Source organism: Pyxicephalus adspersus, chromosome 6, assembly GCF_032062135.1.
Source record: "Pyxicephalus adspersus chromosome 6, UCB_Pads_2.0, whole genome shotgun sequence".
In the NCBI taxonomy this organism is placed as follows: domain Eukaryota; kingdom Metazoa; phylum Chordata; class Amphibia; order Anura; family Pyxicephalidae; genus Pyxicephalus; species Pyxicephalus adspersus.
This window is the reverse complement of record NC_092863.1, coordinates 17,683,528-17,702,110: the sequence shown is the minus strand read 5'-3', so window position 1 is coordinate 17,702,110 and position 18,583 is coordinate 17,683,528. Positions and strand designations below refer to the sequence as shown.

General features: G+C 39.2%; 1 long non-coding RNA gene across 1 annotated transcript in view; it reads right to left on the bottom strand.

The window, feature by feature from the left end:
• Positions 1-18,115, bottom strand: part of LOC140333265 (uncharacterized) — a 33,339-nt gene extending 15,224 nt beyond the window's left edge. The window contains exon 1 of the long non-coding RNA XR_011921311.1: positions 18,018-18,115. This is a non-coding gene — a long non-coding RNA (uncharacterized lncRNA). The remainder of the gene's footprint in view (positions 1-18,017) is intronic.
• Positions 18,116-18,583: the final 468 nt, after the last annotated feature.

Sequence of the window (18,583 nt, the reverse complement as noted above, 5' to 3'; positions counted from 1 at the left end):
TTGTTAGTGTTAGGTATACAGGATGGAGGTTTGTTAGTGTTAGGTATACAGAATGGGGGGTTGTTAGTGTTAGGTATACAGGATGGAGGTTTGTTAGTGTTAGGTATACAGAATGGGGGGTTGTTAGTGTTAGGTATACAGGATGGAGGTTTGATAGTGTTAGGTATACAGGATGGGGGGCTGTTAGTGTTAGGTATACAGAATGGGGGGTTGTAAGTGTTAGGTATACAGGATGGGGGGCTATTAGTGTTAGGGGGATAGGTGTGTGGGAGAGTTATAGGAATAGTTAATGTATAGGTTAAAGACAGGTTTAGTGTCATGGTTACAGCAATGGTTAGAATCAGGGAGGACTGGTGTGAAGATTATAATCTGGGTTACATGATAGGGCGTTAGAGTAGAAATGTGGCATTGCTTGGTAATGGTGATGTTTAGTCATAACATAACATGATGCAAGCCTAGCAACAGATTCTGCAAGCCACAAATGTCTGTAGTGCCTGTTGTTCATGTCTGCTGTCAGTTTAGTACTTTAAAAGTGACCACAGGTTCACTTTTTGTCTCTGGCAGTTTCGATCTTTCTGCACCCTCTAGTTACACCCTAGCTGTTACAATAAATAGTAAGGACCTTATTCTGTATATAAAAGAGATACATACAAAATTGAAGTTAGCGTCTCACAAATTCTATGCATACAAAAAAGTGTAAGAGGGTCCTTAAACAAATCATTTATACACTTGACCCCCACCCCTGCACCTCCAGGCTCTTATTACACCTACAGCAGCAGGCCGCACTGTTTAGTAAATGCAGAGGAAGAGGGAGGGAAAAGGCTGTGCTGCTTGGTAGGATCTGCAGAATAAGCCAAAACTGTACCAGAAATCAAAATAATAAAAGATCCCACTTTACTGCAGCTGTGAAAACATAAGTACGCAGTGCTCTGATCCCACCTCTGGGCCCACTGGGTAAGGGAGTCATAGGCTGCCAGACTACGTGACTGTTTCTCCATGAAGATCCAGTTTTAATATGTCTCATACTCAGGCTATCGTATTTTTGTTTATAAAATTGTTGTAATTTTTAAAATTAAGCCCAGGTTTTACCTCAATCGTACAAATGAAAAATGAAAACTGGGTGACTTTAGCATTCCAATAAGAATATTGCTCGTAATATCACAATTTGCAGAGTGACTGAGAAATAAGCACACTACTGTGCTGATTCTCCTTTACTTTCCAGTTACAGGCTGTAGGCGGGTACATGACAGCCTAGACTCAGAGAAAGTAGGTAAATGACTGTCTTTCAACAATGAAGACTGAGGTCATCTAGTGGTGGAAAAAAGTATTGCAGGGGACAGCTCCTGAATAAACTTTTTTTTATTTTACCCTATGATTGTATATAATTTTTTTTTTTACAGGAACTCTTCTTTAAAACACAACTTCTTTTTTTAAAAAATCATTTGATTATCCATTAGTTTGATGAAAAGTTTAATAATTTTTAATGTATTATCGTATATGGGTCTAAAGTAAGCAATTTTTTTTTGCTACCTTCATTTGATTCCTATTTAAGAAAGGTTGTTCCTTCTTTGTGTCACAAGGAGACTCCCCAACTGACTGGAGGCAAAATGTATTTTATTGATAAAAGTTTGAAAACTTGTATTCTGTCATCAGGGTAATATTAGGATGATTGGGGGCCCAGGGCATGTTTGCATTTATTGAGCCCCATGACCTTCTCCCAGCCACACCCATGCCATAAACACAATAGGTGCTACATGGTCTAACCGTCGTACCAAGTCTCACAGGCACTCTGGGCAGCGCGGTGTAAATTGATAGCATGGTGGACTAACTCGGGGGTGGACTAGGTGCCCTATTTGCTCCTTAATAGATATGCACATTGTTTTGTTTTTTTCGTACAGAGCAATCCTAATAAATAAAGATCATTTGCTTGTGTATTTCTGCAAGTGATTATAAACTAACATTTTTTTGTATTATAATTGTATTTTTGTGTTTTCTTTTTGCATATTGCACACTATCCTGCATGTTACACAGCACATATACTGCATATTGCACTATATACAGTAAACTTTCCTTTTAAACACAGCCTAGTACTGTTAGTATAGAGGGGGTGAGGAATGTGTCTGCAGCAGGGAGTGAAGGGGGGTCTCTCCCCATTAATCACAGAACAGAAGTGAGGGGGGGCTGCTCATTGTCTGCTTTAAGTTAGTATATAAAGATTTATGGGGCTTCAGCTTAGGCGGTTCTGACTGATATAAATTACTTGAGAGGCGGAGGATGGGGGGGGGGGGGGGGGGCTCTAATGTCCCCCCCCCCCCCCCCCGCCCCTACTTTTTTTCTATACCAAGAAAGAAGCCTTGGGCCCATTGAGTTTTTAATTAACCCAATACTTGCTTTTATTTTATCATAGTATTTTTGTGTTTGTAGGACCAAGGCATGCAGAACACAGATGGATGGCTTTATATCTTTATGTGTGGTTTCAGAAGTAATGAGAAGTGTCTGGATATCTGTATATTCATTTAGTGGCAGCATATTACATAGCACATCACAGGCCACCATTCACATAAGTCCCTGTCTCAGTGGAACTTGTAAGCTAAAGGTATGATTTTTAACTTTTATTTATAAAGCTCTGTACAATAAGTAGCCATCTTACAATATTCAATGAGTAAATGTAATAAAGGAACCAAACTGTCAAATCTACATATTAATAGTTCCCTTTGGATAGAAAGTCCAGCACATCTATATATGTGAATATTTTTTTTTTTTTCTATCTGATCAAACATGTTAGCCATTGGTATTAGATCACGTTTCACCATGACTGCATGTGATCACAAAAATGGTCTAGGGATTCTTTTCAAGTTTTGGTAAACTGACCTGAGAGTTTCTCATTGGTCAAGGAACCCCCAGCAACTTCTGGAGGAACCCTGGTTAAGAAACTCTGATCTACAGGAATCCATGCAATAAAAATCAAATCTTGGGGAAGCTGTTTAAAATACAATATATTGGGAGTTATGAAAAATTACTTTAAACATTTGTTGTGAGAATGGCATATGTATAGACACAAAAGATATTGGCACTATGCAAGTAGTTGTGCCATAAAGTGTTGGTCCAGAGACTATGCTGGCACCATTAAAAAAAGGCCAATCACCCACAGCTCAAAGAACCCTCAGCAACCTCTGGAAGATCCCTGGTTATATATGGCTGATTTCATCTTCCCGACCAGGCCAATTTAAAACTTATAAAAATCTATTTCACAGGGTGGAGGGAAGGGATACGGTAGTGGAAGAGGTGCAGGTTTTCACGTAAACTTGTCACTTTGCTCTGAATAGGTGAAGTATAGGTAAGCAACCTCAACCCCAAGCTGAGCTCCAGGTAAAAAAGCTTTCTATGCATTTAAAATACGTATACACAGCCATACTACACTGATTACCAAGCAGTGTGACCTGACATTTCTGCGCTGTATTTAAACTACACAACCCGGTCTCCTTCCTGTTACCAACCTGTGACTGGACTATAAAGAAGCAGCAAAAGACTGACAAGGTTATCATAAATATTATTAAACAGTAGTTATATAGCACCAACATATTAAGTAGCTTTGTACTTTAAATAGGGGTTGAAAATGAGAGAGAGATATTAATGCAGGAGGAGGAGAGGACCCTGCCCTGAAGAGCTTACAATCTAATTTCCTCCGATGAACATGTCCTTTTCCATTCCTGTAAATGCAGAACACTTTATTGGCACCTCTCTCAGTATGAGTGTTGTTGTATAGAGGATTATAAGAGGGTGAAATCTACTTATTCTAGTTGTAGGTAACATATATTTAAAGCATTTTATTTTACTTTGTCACTTTTAAAGAAATTGCAGAAATGAAAGGTTCAAGCAATTACCCAGTATAAAAAATAAACAAACGATGCTCAGATCTGTTTTATACTAGTGACAATTATCTAATGTATGGAAGTGTAGGCGAAAACTAATTAAATAATAATGTAAAACAGACTATTAGGAGGAAATGATTCCAGTAACTGGATCCCAGGAGGAGATCATTGTCATATGTATTAGGAAAATATCACTGCTTTGCTTTCTGTGTATTAGGAAAATATGAGTGCTGCAGTGCCTGTGTATGAGAAAGATATTACAGTGTGGCTCTGTCTGTGTATTAAGAAAGAATATGCCGTGGCATCTGTCTATTGGCAAGATCTCATTGTTGTGGTGTCTGACTTTTAGGAAGATATCAGTGCTGTGGTATCTGTGTATAAGGAAGTGCTATGGTTTCTGTGTACTAGGAATGGATTTGGAGAACAGACCCCTGTGTTAGTAGGATGTGGTGTGTGTGAGCTGAGCAGCGGATGTGATTATTTTGGTGACTGTGATGGGGTTAAAGTCTTGCAGCCCTGTGCGGTCCTCTGGGAAAGGGTTAGATGGCTTTCCCAGACAAATCCCCCCATGTGCTCCTCCCAATAAGAAATCATCTTGTGAAGGGGGGGGGGGCTCTCGGCCCTTTATCTGGTCAAGGTGAATGTTTGGGAGAGAAGATTTAGTGAGGCAGGGCCACAGGTCACACATGGGGATCCATTCATCAGGGGGCACAAAGAAGGGGCTGCCAAGCCATCTTCCCAAACAAATACACACTGGGTAGCTTGCATGTGTGTAAAATAACAACACATTACGGGATATAGGAACACTAATATTAGCACCGAAAGATGTGCTCCCCATAGAAAAGACTTTTTCAGCATATTCAAAGAGACAAGCAATCGTTCTTCATGCAAAAAGCACCTACTGACTAAAGATGCTATAACTAAAAAAAATTGCTTTTTGAATCATTCAACAAAAATATTGATGGATGTAATTGAGTACTGTTAAAAAAGTAAGTATACCTTTGGCCCCATGTTACTGTCACTTTTTATCAGAATTTATATCTCATTGACATTTCAAATTACTTCCCAGCAATGTCTTACCCCAATTCTCTATTTCCATTTCCATATGTTTTAGGGGCGGCCTTCCCAAAACTGCCCTGTTTTGAATCCCCTGTGTTGTTTCAATGGGATTTAAATCAGGACCTTGACTTGGCTAGTCTATAACTCTCCATTTCGTCTTTATAAGCCATTCTTTGGTGGATTTCCTAGGGTGCTGTGAATCATTATTGTTAATGAATGCATTTCTGGTCGACTTTAACTTTTAGACAGATGACCTCACATTCCTATCAAGAGACTTTGATTTAAAGTGCATCTCACAACAAAACCTTTTTATATTTAATCATGCATAGAGAAGTGGTGGTGGAAAGCAGTGGGGTTGGACAAAGGGCCTGATTTAATAAAGCTCTCCAGGACTGGAGAAGATAGACTATCATGGAGGAACATCTGTGATTCTGCAAACCTGGAATGGATATGATCCAGAATTTAAATAATTTGCCAAATAATAGCAATCAATTTTATGAAATCCATTCCAGTTTGCTGTAATCACTCAAGTTCACCCATGATAGTCTATCTTTTTTTGGAGAACTTTGATAAATTGGGCACATTATGTTAAGTTTTCATTGCTGTCCATGTCCCAAGAGGCGAGATTTACCTCTATGTTTGTACTGATGAGCATTGCAGGCAGTGAGGAGACATTTTTAAAGTTGTCCACAGGACAAGAAGTGAAGAAGTAAAGATTCAATAGGTCTAAGAGGGGAAGTCTCTCAAGGTTACTGGTGCCCCCCTGGGACAGAAAGTAAAGAGTAAATTTCCTCAGTGGTACATAGGAAAAAAGAAACTGGCAGGGTTTACACTCCTCCATACCCTAGGCAAAACAGAAAAATAGGCTATACATACACAATACACAGGGTACATACAAAATACTGAATTTATAGTTCATTTGATGGGTTCTGCCCTTGAAGAACTATCTCTAGTTTGTGCCAATTATGTCTGCTGTTCCTGTGGACAAAGAATTCTATCAACGACGATCAGTGTACAGCAAATAGACATGGTCTTTGGCTATCTTCCATGGAGAACTGTGGACTTCTTTTTGGACAAAAATTATTTTTCCTAGCACACCTCCCATGCAGTTTTATTTAGTGGAATATGACGTAACAATATTGGCATCAACGAAAGTTGATTCCTTTTGATACTACAATAAAGTTTAAGGGCTCTTGGACACTTATTATAGCAACAAATTGGATGGACCAGTCCTGCACAAATAAGCAGTCTGTGTCACTTTTAGATTTTTTTCCTAACAATAAAACGACTGGAAAGAAATATTTTGGTGATGCTTTTGAAATTCCTTGCTGGACCCTTAGGCATCCACAACCTACTTTATGAGAGCCCTATGAGAGGCTATGATCTTGGCATAATGACACCACACATATGATATGTGTGACTTGTATGTCTTGACATATAGAAAGGAGAGAACTAAACCCTGGATATCTGAGGTTTCAATAACACAAGTTTCACCAGCTTTTGATTAGGAGGCATCTGTTATTGGCACCTATTCTTGAACACCTAACTCTAGTTTCATGGATTTGCAGCGGTGAAAATGAAAAAGGGTTTATTTATTTTATCCACACATCAGACACATCTTCATCTTAGTTATAGATTAAAAGAACAAATACACTATAGGCCTGATGTGTTTGAAAGCTCTACAAGACTAGAGAAGATAGACTATCATGGGTGAACCTGGGTGATCCGTCAAACTTGGAATTTAAGGATTTTAACCAATTGCCAAGTAATAGCAAATGATCATAGGCTACATACTCACTTGCAATGCTTCTCGTTCGATAATCGGCTCAGGGCTGATATCGGATGAGAATCTGGTGTGTGTACAGCGCCCGTCATCCATCGTCTGAACGACCGTCCTGGCGGATCCTCGGACAATGGATGACGAACGATTGTAATGGAAGGGAAGCGGGAGACCGCGCAGTAGGGTTCAGCCCCGTCATTCTCCCCCTCCCCTCTGCATAGAGCAGAACGGTGCTGTATGTACAGCACTCCTTCATGCACCGTGCAGTCCTTAGTCATTCAAAAAGATCGTGAAATCCTTTCCAACTACAATTATTGTTCGCTTTAGTTAATTCTTTCTAGGTTTGCTGAATCAGCCAAGTTTGCATTGGTAGTCTTCTTCAATCTTGGAGAGCTTTTTAAATCAGATCTAATGTGTCACCTCTGTTATGTTTACTTTTAGATATAATGGTTGCTCATTCAGGTATGCTAAATGAATTCGGCTATTTTCGAATTAAGGCTTTGATTTGCTATTCAACTAATGGTGCCAATAACAGATAATGTAAACACAAGTGCCATAAGGTCTTATGGTTGTGACCTTCAACGGCCCAAGAAAATCTAGTGCAAACATTTTTAACTTTCTAACTGTCATTCCTACCCAACCCTACATCCGACAATATAATGCCCAGCAGCTGGACATTCTGTTTAGAGACCACATGGGCTTTCAAATTTTTAGAAGTTTTGTTTTTGTTTAGTACATTTGGTGGTAGGGCCTCTAGGGTGTTTTAAAGGATCACATTGAAAAACAAAATATATTTTTTTGTAATGACAGGTTTAATGAAGTCAATATGCAGAACCATTTACACCAAACATTAACATTGTATAATACATAAAAAACACAAGCTAAAAATCCACTGGGCTGTATACTAAAATGTTGGATGTCCCTGCATTAGGAGAGACCTGCATTAGGCAAATTTGCATACCACAGGTAGCGGAACACCGTAGCAAAAGGCGTCTCTACTTTGCTGCACCTTTGCCTGCAGCTCTACATCCTCGCTTCTACTCATTTGTACAGCCATTGCCTGCTGTCTATTCTAAGTGTATCAAAACATTACTAACATTTTTTTGTAATTATTTAATAATATTTTTGTATTATTAGTGTTGTGTCTTTATGTCCCCATCCACCCCCCAGCCAACTGCTATGATGATCCCTACAACACTGTAGAAAATCAAGTGTGTTATACAGCAAAGGCTGACTAATTGCAATTATAATAAACCCATTATTCACATAACATCATTTTTATGAAAGTTTTTTGGATGAATTTTAGCTATGTTATGAATGTTGTTTGCAGCTTTAGAACAGTGATTGTTTGCATGGAATGCTTTTTGCATCACTTATTCTGTTGCCTCAACCAGCCCCATTCCATTTCATATTTTACATCTCCACCTATATCTTTCAGCACAGTCACTGTTTCCAAAAAAAAATGTTGTGCAAGGCTCATATAAACATGCAACACTTTATAATGACCACTTTGTTAAAACTAGTAACTATTCTTTTAGAAAACCACGGTGTGGCCCTGGCTGTTAGGGATGCCAAGCAACTTTACAAATATAAGGTCCTCCAGTCACCCTTTCTTTCCCTGTGCTTTGAGAACTGTCATCACAGGTATAAGTCAATTGAAAACATTACTTTGTTTTCACTTAGCATGTCTGCAAGGGCACAAATTAAATAACAAGGAAGACATCTGTTCCAGATCATACACAGAAATTCAAGACAGAAATTCCTCTAAAGGAGGAGGGAGTACTCAGAACTCAGGTACACGCATGCAAGGTCTCCTTGCTTCTAGCAGTTTGTACCCAATTTCTTTGGATACTTCATTAGAGCAGCTTAGAAATAGCCATGAAGCCTCCTAGCTGGCATGATAAAGAATCATATCTGGATGAGATGCCACCATTGCTGTTGGCATTACTTGCTGTGGAGAAGCCAAAAAAGCAAAAAGTAACCTGGCCTATTGATAAAATACCTGCTAGACAGAGACTGGGCAATGAATTCTTGTACTACTCCACATCTCTTTCAGCATCAATGGCTACTGGCTATTCTTCTTCATTGTCAGCCCCAGAAACCATTATGACCAGGTTGAATAGAACGGGTGACCGGGGTTTACCACATATATCATTGCGCTATTTGCAAGAGGATTGGCCACCCCAGAGTGCTGGAGAAGACTTTATGTCTGATTTATTAAAGCTCTCCCAGACTGGAGAAGATAGACTGATGTAGGAAAACCTTAGTGATCCAGTAAACACAGAAAAAATCACCAAATGCTTTCAATCCTGGACCAGATTCATTCCAGGAAGAATCGCCCAGGTCCTCCTATGATAGCCTATGCTCTCCAATTTTGGAGAGCGTTAATAAATCAGAGACTTTACGTAGTGATCCAACTCTCCCATCAGTACAAGATCTTGGCAAAAAAAATGATGCAACTCTGGATGGAAATAAATATTATGACATTGCATAATCTTATTGAAATGATTAAAATCATTCATGCTAATTCATGTTAATGTTAATACATGCTGCCATTTCCAAGAAATTCTCTTTTGGAACTCACTGCTGTTTACTTGGATAGTACAGATTACACATGTACAACAACTTTGTAACATACATCTAAAGCCTTATTTTTATTTTAAATAGGATAACAGGTAAGTGTCAGCCTTGAAGGGCTTTATATGAAAGCTGGGGACTTACTTTTTGAGTATATTCAGTAGAAAACCTGGTTATCAGATTAGGTGGTTTTACCTTTAATGACAACTTGTTGGCTTTCTAAGGGCATCCTTTTAGGTACATACATGACCAGGATGGTCAAAGAGATAACATTTGTATATTTTTTGTAATATTTGCACCCTGCCAGGATCTCTGGCTTAAGCACATTAAAGTAAAGGAATTTGTCAGTTATTGACCATCCATTGTATCAAAAGGCATGTGTGTTCTTTTATGAATATTGGTGTGCAGTGTGTATTTCTTCCAGGTCTCTGCAGTAACCTAGAGTGAAAGTTTGGCTATGATCTTTCTATGAGCCTGATTTATTAAAGCTGGACTGGAGAGGATACACTTTCATCAGTGAACCTGGGTAACCCAGCAAACCTGGAATGGTCATATTCCAGGTTTGCTGGATTCCCCAGGTTGACTGAATAAATTGTTACTTCTCAAGCCTTAGAGAGTTTTAATAAATCAGGACCTACGTGTGTAAAATGACTGGTCTGGTATCTACCCACTCCTTCAGTTCTATGCAAGAAGCTCGTCGTGGGTCCTTCCACAGTTCCACAGTTCTGCTCTCTCCACATTTTCAGCACAGTAATGATGTCACAATACAACTATAAGGTAATAAATTGGTTTGCAAAGGAATTTGGTGCACATATTGTAGGTGTATATCCTTTGTAATTACTGAGGTTTATATTTAAATGAAGGTTTCAATGCCTGGAGTTCAGCTTTAAAAAAATCTGAGCATAAACTAAGTCAGATTAGGATTTTAATAATTTAATTTACATATATATACTTTAAATAATTTTGTATTTGTTGAACTCGAGTAGAATATCACTTCTGAACAGCTTGTTCTGTCATAATTCCATTTTACACACATATATTCTGAGCCTTGGTACATGCAAAGAGTTCATGCAAGTTTAAACCTTCACCTTTATAGTTAAATTCCATTTCTGTGCTTCTCTGTGTTGTGGTAAACAAGCTTTATTCATTTTCCACGTCTAAAGGCAGAGAGCTCATTGCATTTACTGATAGAGGCTAACATAGTGCTGCCACTTCATTCTACAGAACTCAATGACCCTCCTCACCCCTCCCAACAAGCACTCAGCCTACCAATGCTTTTAACATTCCTGCCTATATGTATCAGCTGCTCTCTCTCTGTTCTTCTCATCTCCAGATGTACCCCCCTCTTTCCCATTTAACTCTGTGTTCCCTGTTACCCCCAGTACTTCCTCCTACCTTCAAATTCATACAATAGCAAAGCAAAGAACAATAAATTGCAGTATCCTGTAGCAACCAATATTACCTTTCTTCTATGTAAACCTGATACCAAAATTTGCAATATGGTGCTATTGACAAATCTTACTCCACATCTCACTGGACAATTATTATCTTTTATTTATACAGTGACAACTTATTGCGCAGATCTATCAATAAAGTGGGTTGCAGATGACACAACAAGGACAAACTATCATGCAGCAAAGGACCCTGTCCACCCTGAGTATGCAATAAATGTGGGAAAGTCTACAATGAGTAGGGGAAATGGAACCGTGGCTAATAAATTTTGGTTAGGAGAGAATGGAAGATGGGTGGACATGTTGGAAAAGGCTTGTTTAAATGTGGTAAAGTTAGGAGCATCCCAATGGGGCAAGAAAGAAATTCCAGAGGGTAGGGGCTTCCCTTGAGAAGCTTTGAGGTAAGGAAGTATCCAAGAATTTCTAGGGCCAATAGAGAGGAAGAAGAATAGGGCCTAGCTCAGTTCTTCCAGGTTAAGTTGGGATGTCCATATAAGCTCAGATGCCTGTATTTCTAGATGTATTATTTATTTATTATTTTTGGCAGAGGTTTCCTTTAGTGAAAACTGCATGTTACTGTGATCAGTAGATCTGTAAAAAAAGTGTGTGCGGCCCATATGCAAATCTCTTTTCTTCATCAGTCAAAATGGACACCAAAAACATTTTGGAACCAAAAGAAAGGTTCTGCATTGCTTGTTTTTAAATGAACTGAACACTGATCTCATGTTTGTGGAAGACCCAAGTCTCCAACTCTTTGGGTAAAGAGCAGCATGGTGGTTCAATGGTTAGCACTCTGGCCTTTGTAGTGCTAGGTCCCAGGTTTGAATCTTGGCCAGGAACCTATCTGCATGGAGTTTGCAGGTTTTCCCCATGTTTGTATGGGTTTCCTCATGCATCCTAAAAACATGCATTTAGGTTATTTGGATTTCCCCAAATTGACCCTAGACTGTGGTAATGATATATGACTATGGTAGGGACATTAGATTGTGAGCGCTTCTGAGGGACAGCTAGTGACATGACTATGGACTTTGTACAACGCTGCATAATATGTTGGCACTGTATTTGAATATTTATATGAACAGGAACATTTTGTCAAATCAATATGTTCCCATTCTTAAACCTGCCACCCAATCCTGTAGATATTGACAGTGCAACGTCCTAGGCAAGCCAATGGAAATAGGGATTAAAACCAAGCTTTCACCGATAAATGAAGGTTCTCTTAGTTATCTACGGACAACACTCTCCAACTGCCCCGTTCTGTGCAGCCCGCAGGACTTGTAAAAAGTGCTCGGTTTTGCTGCTTACTTAAGCCAGGGAAATATTCTTTAGATGGGTTCCTAGTTAATGGTTTATTTTACTTCTTTTACACTATCTAGTTTTATACACTATATAGTTACACTTATACACTATAGTATACACTTATACACTATATAGTTTTTTTGCTTTGCTGGCCTTTTTAATGTTTTGTTTTTTCCTATGATCCCTTGGTAATGGATCTTACTGAGAGAAATATAAAATAATTTGATAGGCTCTAGGAAGCACAAATGTGAAAGCGTTGACTAATAAAGGACTGTAATTTCGGTGATCCCTAGGCTTCTCAATCAATGGGCCTGATTTATTAAAGCTCTCTAGAATTAACCTGGGATGGACTTCCTAAAAATTATTTGAGAAATGTTTTCACACCTGGATCATCTAGCGTTACCAATATTAGTTTTTCTTCACCAGTCTTGGAAATCTTTGATAAATCAGTCCCAATGTGTCTCAAATCTTTAACAACTAAAACCAATCTCTAACTACTCCTATAGTATGTTCATATTCACTGACCTTTGACTCCAATAACATCTTTGCAGTATCTGACCATATTTGTGCATGTCTCCATTTCTTGATGCTTTTTGTAGAATCACATTCACAGAATATCATGTGCAGCTAGGGTTGATGTCAGAGGCCCCCTATATTAGATAAGTTACCACTAATATTCTTGTATGTCATGGGCACAGCATGGAAGGAGGTCAACAAGGTAGAGGACCATTCACCCACCTGCTCCATCCCTGACCAGACTTCAAAGCACAAACATCAGAAACTGAAAAACATACTGCTTCCTCCTCTGCCATATGACCTTTTAAATATACAGCCCTGACAAGAATGGGACAGCACTTATTGATGTAACCCTTTTGTCTCAGTAACCTTCCATGAAACCCCATAAATTTGTTTTGGAATGTTGCTGTTCCATATACCCCTTAACTCATCTATCTTTTGCGCCTCCTCCAAGTTCTCAGATCTTAGGCTATCTTGATTGGTCAGGCCATGTTATTGAGTTCCTTCAATCTCGGCAGCCTTGGAGAATACTAGGATACCTAGCAAATCCTGGTATCCTGCACTGAGCTGCACATGCAGCCTTCTCTTCCACAATAACAATCCCGCCTGCTCACAATTTTGTTCTGCTTTAGTTGTTAGCTTTGCTTTAAAGGGGTAGAAGCATTAAAGCTCACCCATCTTACAGTTTCTTTCTACATTTCTCAGTATCTCCACACCTGCCGTGGCCTATATTAGCGGGTGCATCTTTCCACATTTGAATGGTGATTTGTTTTATATTACAGAATAGGGTTATCCAACTTCATTTGTTGAAGGCCTGGATCTCCTAGATTGTAACCTCTTCGGGGCAGAGCCCTCTCCTCCTGTATCACTGTCTGTATTCGTCTCTCATTTGTAACCCCTATTTAATGTACAGCGCTGCATAATATATAATCCTGTTTATTAATATTAATAATATGCACTCATTTTTAGTCAGAAAAAGACTGTTAACATCATAATCCTGGCCTGTTTGTGACACTCAAAGACTAGGCGGTCCATTTATAGAAATATAAAAGGATGCTGGAACATACAAAGAATGGCAGAGAAATTGGGAACTATGACAGGGAGATCTTTCTGTTTGAGCATTCAATACCTGGCCTTCTATGACTAATGTATTACTTATGGTTGGACTGATCCTTTAAGTGATGCTAAATAGTGCCTATATCATGCTAATACTACATACTGTAATACTATATGTAGTCCACAACTCTTCTCTTTCTAAAAAACAATAATTAAACCCTCTTTCGCACTGGTCCCATCTGAGCCACGAGCCTTCAGAGATTTGTATGGAGCTGTCTTGTATGGCTGGAATCAATTGAGGGTCTTTGTCCAATTGTAAGAATTAGATTTCCATGAGTATAAAATGTTGGGGAAGAATGATTGGATTGGGCCATCTGCATATTCAACTTCAGGGCCCCTATGCATTCTTTCTGCTCACATCATTTTTTTTAAATCTTCACTTTGTATCCACAGCATTATTTTCCTTCCTTCTTTCCAACTCTTCATTCCTCTGTCACATATCTTCTTTTTTTCTTTTCTTGTCTTAACATCTTTCTCACTTTTCTTCTTCACTCAAGGTAGCTTCTTCTCTTTCCCATATTTTTCTTGATATGTGTTAACCGATGATGTTGTTCTCTATATTTATCTGTCCTGGCCTTGGTACCTTATATTTCTTGATTTAAGTCTGCTTCACTTGTTTAACCCATGCATCCTTTGCTGTATGTGTAATCCACAATGTTGCTGTGTGCAGAGCAGTGTCCTGATATTCATCCTCGCCTTACATAAGCATCAGACTCTTTATCCAAACTCGCTTTGACAGACTCACCTTCTGCATGGCTGGGCTGAGCGGGCGTGTGAGAGTCGGAGGGTGGGTGTGGGTGTACTGGAAGAAGTGGGGTGGGGGCAGGTGACCACAGTCTGTCGAAATTCATCATGTCTTGCAGCTTTTATAAGGAGAGCTATGTTGATGGCCTAAAACATGAATTTTATTTACTTTTGTGTGGACACAAAAGGCCATGGTTTTTAAATATACCATGTAGGTTCATGTCTCATTGTAGATTATTGTACATGTTGGATGATGCTAATAGGATGCATTACCTGTTAGGGATTCAGCTGATGGAATCTCTGCACTGGTGTTCCCAACTCCACCCACCTGCCATAACTATTCTTGGAAGGTGTTGGAATCACAGAGATTGCATGCATGAAGGCGACAATCATCTTCTCTCCTATATATGTACCATGAGGTTCCAATTTGGACTGCTGGCTTATATATGAGCTTGCTGAGACTTTCCAGAGAATCCACACAGGCCCTTTTGTCCATACTATTCACATGCAGTTCTCAGAACAAGATGAGCAGGATCTAATTCACTAGTGCTACAATACTATTTGATTATCTGATTGACATCAAACACAGCCAGACACTGCAGTTTGTGCATAATTTTTAGACCTAAACCTGCAAAAACACTTGCTGTACAGCTCAATAAAATACACCTACACAGGATTATTATTATTATTAATAAACAGGATTTATATAGTGCCAACATATTATGCAGTGCTTTACATTAAATAGGGGTTACACATGACAGACAAATACAGACAGTGACACAGGAGGAGAGGACCCTACCCCAAAGAGCTTACAATCTAGGAGATTATCAGCTGTTAAACCCATTAGTATAGAGGTGTCATAGCCGTTCTGCAGTAAAAAGGTCCCAAGTTTAATTCTGGGCCAGGACAATATCTGCACAAAGCTTGGATTTCTCCCCTTTTTTGCATGGATTTTCACCTACACCACAACCACTGGTAGATTAAAAAATGGCTTTAGACTAAAGGACAATTCACCATGGTAAGGACAAATTAGTTAGTTCTTATTAACACGAGTATTGGTTATGTAAGGTGTTGTGTAAAATGAATTTAATATGTCAATACTGTACAAAACATTATGATAATAGGCAATGTTTGTGTGGGTTTCCTCCCACATACCATATTTATGCAGTTGGGTAATTGGCTTCCTTTTTAAGATCTGTCTTAGAATAGTGGTAATTACATATGTAAGTGAAATGACTATGAGAGGGACAGTTAGTGACATGACTATGGACTTTGTAAATGTTGTAATATGTCAGCGATATATAAGTACATCATGACAATAATAGGGAAAACCTATGCCCAGCTTTATGTCTATTACTACAAATCAGAAGGAAGAGACCATTTATAATATGCATGCCAATCCATGTCGTTATTACAGCTGTCAATACTAGCAAAGTAAAGGTGCTTCTATTTCAGGAATTTAGAGTTTTTTTCCTCCCACATTTATGAGATCAATCATATTCCTCACATAGATCTCACCAATAGAGTCTATATTAAATTGAATCTAAACCCAAGAACTAAAAATGTAATATATTGGTGCTCAAGAATCCTTAATTTGGTCCTTGTTTTTAGGAAGACACATTTACCTATTGTATATACTTATATAGACACACTTAACTTATTTATTATTGTGTCTGGTCATGAGTTCTTCTCCTTTTTGTCCTGTGTCGTCTGGGAGGATCCATACTTTTGTACAATACAGTACTCACCACTTGGGCAGTGGGTAAATATTTGTGCAGTAGTACTGTATGTGATGACGCACCTGGGCTTTGTTGGTAATCCTAGGCAAGATTTAAGCTGCATACGCATGTGCAATTATAGTCGTTGGAAAGGATCTTTCATGATCCATTCCAACGTCTAAGGACTGCACGATGCATGAATGAGTGCTGCACATACAGCAACATTCTGCTCTATGCAGAGGGGAGGGGGAGAACGACGGAGTGGCACCCCACTGCGCGTTCCCCCCCTTCCCTTGCACTAGGATCCTTTGTCGTCCATCCACCATGGATCTGCCAGCACAGTCGTTCAGACGATGGACGACGGGCACTGTGTGCAGATTCTTATCCAATATCGGCCCTGAGCCGAGAACCTATGGATGTGTGTACATAGCTTTAAAGAAAAAGAGGACCAACATTACACAATTCAGTAGTCTATGGGAGAGACCAGAGAGGTAAGTATTTCAGGGAAAGCTGCACTTTATAACTGTATTGGTCATCATATTTTTAAAATATAAAAGAAAATCCTTAATGTGAGTTTTAACTCTCCAGCATCTATCAAAACATAAAATCAATTTTTGGAAAATTGACCTTTTAAGAACAAAAGTATAGGAGAAAAATAAGATACAGATGGGTTTGTATGTACAGTAGATGTACAGGCACACAGATACTGTGTGCTCAATCTAGCGCACTCCCTCCCCTGCTCTCTGTCCCAGTTTAAAACACAAGAGACTGGGATAAACCATTAAGGAAATGGGTTAAACAGCCATTCCATATGTGTCGGTCCATTGCCAGGCGTAGGTGGGAAGTGTGAGGAGGGTGGACCAAAAACAGACCAAGGGAGGAAGAGAGAGGATTGTGAGGGGGAACCGAGAAGAGATCTGACGCCTGTACATTCACTGCCAGATTCCCAGCTAGGAAGCAGGAAGCATGGACTTGCCAACAAACTCAGTTCTAGCTGCTCTGTGCCCATTGTTACAGATGCTTTGTTCTCACTGCTGCATACACTGCAGTTACTATTTATTGTTCTACACACATTGCTCTGTACATAGTATACAATGTCATTAACATGCTCAGCGCTGACAGTGATGAACTCTAACAAGGAAAAAACAGTGCTAATTGTTATCCATTTCACACATTAATTTAAATGCCTTAAAGGAGACTTGTGTTTAAAGGTCATCTCATTTTTTTAGAGAACACTGAATAATTGCATGCCTAACATGTGATATAAAAAAAATACAATTTCCTGTTGCAAAACTCAACTCCTATTTAGCACCATCCTTCGCAGACTCGCCATTCAAGTGGAACGAAACCCAGAAATACTCACCTTTCCCGATTCCATCACAAGGGCACCAACACTTTCTTCCTTTACTTCCTAGACATGATCTTTGGATATATAGATTGGCCATCCTGGGGTGATGTAACCCCTGCATGGCGGAGAGGGAGATTACTCAATCCCAAGGGCAGGGGAATCTGGGACTTCTGGGTGTCTGGGCAATCAATGGGCTGCACGTGTGTTCCCCAAAGCGATCAGACAGGTAAGAGTGCTTATTGCAGAAGGGATATCTCCTGTCCCCTTCTGCAATAATGCCCTGCCTGAATAAAAACTTTTAAAAGTGGAACTTTAGTTTAGACATCTTGCCATCGGTCCTCTGAGATAAATTTCCAACCCAGTCTGTCAGGGCTCTGGGAGTGCTCTATAATGGTATGTCTCTATTCAGAAAATTGCTGGAGTTAGAGCTAAGGTTTATTCTAAAAATATTTTGCCTTGCCTGGTACAGCCTATCAACATACTAATTATAATTTTAATTTCATATTAATTTCAATATATTATTTTTATATTACATACCTATTTGTAGACCTAGGTATATCCTCATGGTGTATTTGCAATGCAGGTAAGTCATAGAGACAGTACTGTACATCCAGAAAACTATAAAGCTTTGGTGACACCCACCCAAAACGTGATGCTAATCCTCTATGATTACAGGAACTGAAATACAACTAATGAAAAGGATGGGCCAGTAAAACTGGGACAGAAAGTGCTAGATCATTCCTGACGTCCATCAACAAAGAAAATGAGATGGATCAGAAAATGAGAGGTTGTATTAGACATGCAGAAGCTTCTAATGTTTGCTGAGAGAAACAGTTTAGTGCAGTGAAATTAAAGAAGGCAATTTCAGTACAGAATCCTAGTCAAGTGTAGAAGACTGGAGTTCGGTTGAACAACCTACTACTACTGATGCTCATTTTTGCCATGCTTCCTGTTGTTTCATTCACTTGTAGGAACATTGGAGATACCCCATACCCCACTCAGTTTTGCTATCCACGTTCATTTATACAACAAAGATACTTCACGCCATGACCTGCCTTTTGTATCCCATTTAAGAAATGGATGTCCTAGGGTGGAACAGACAA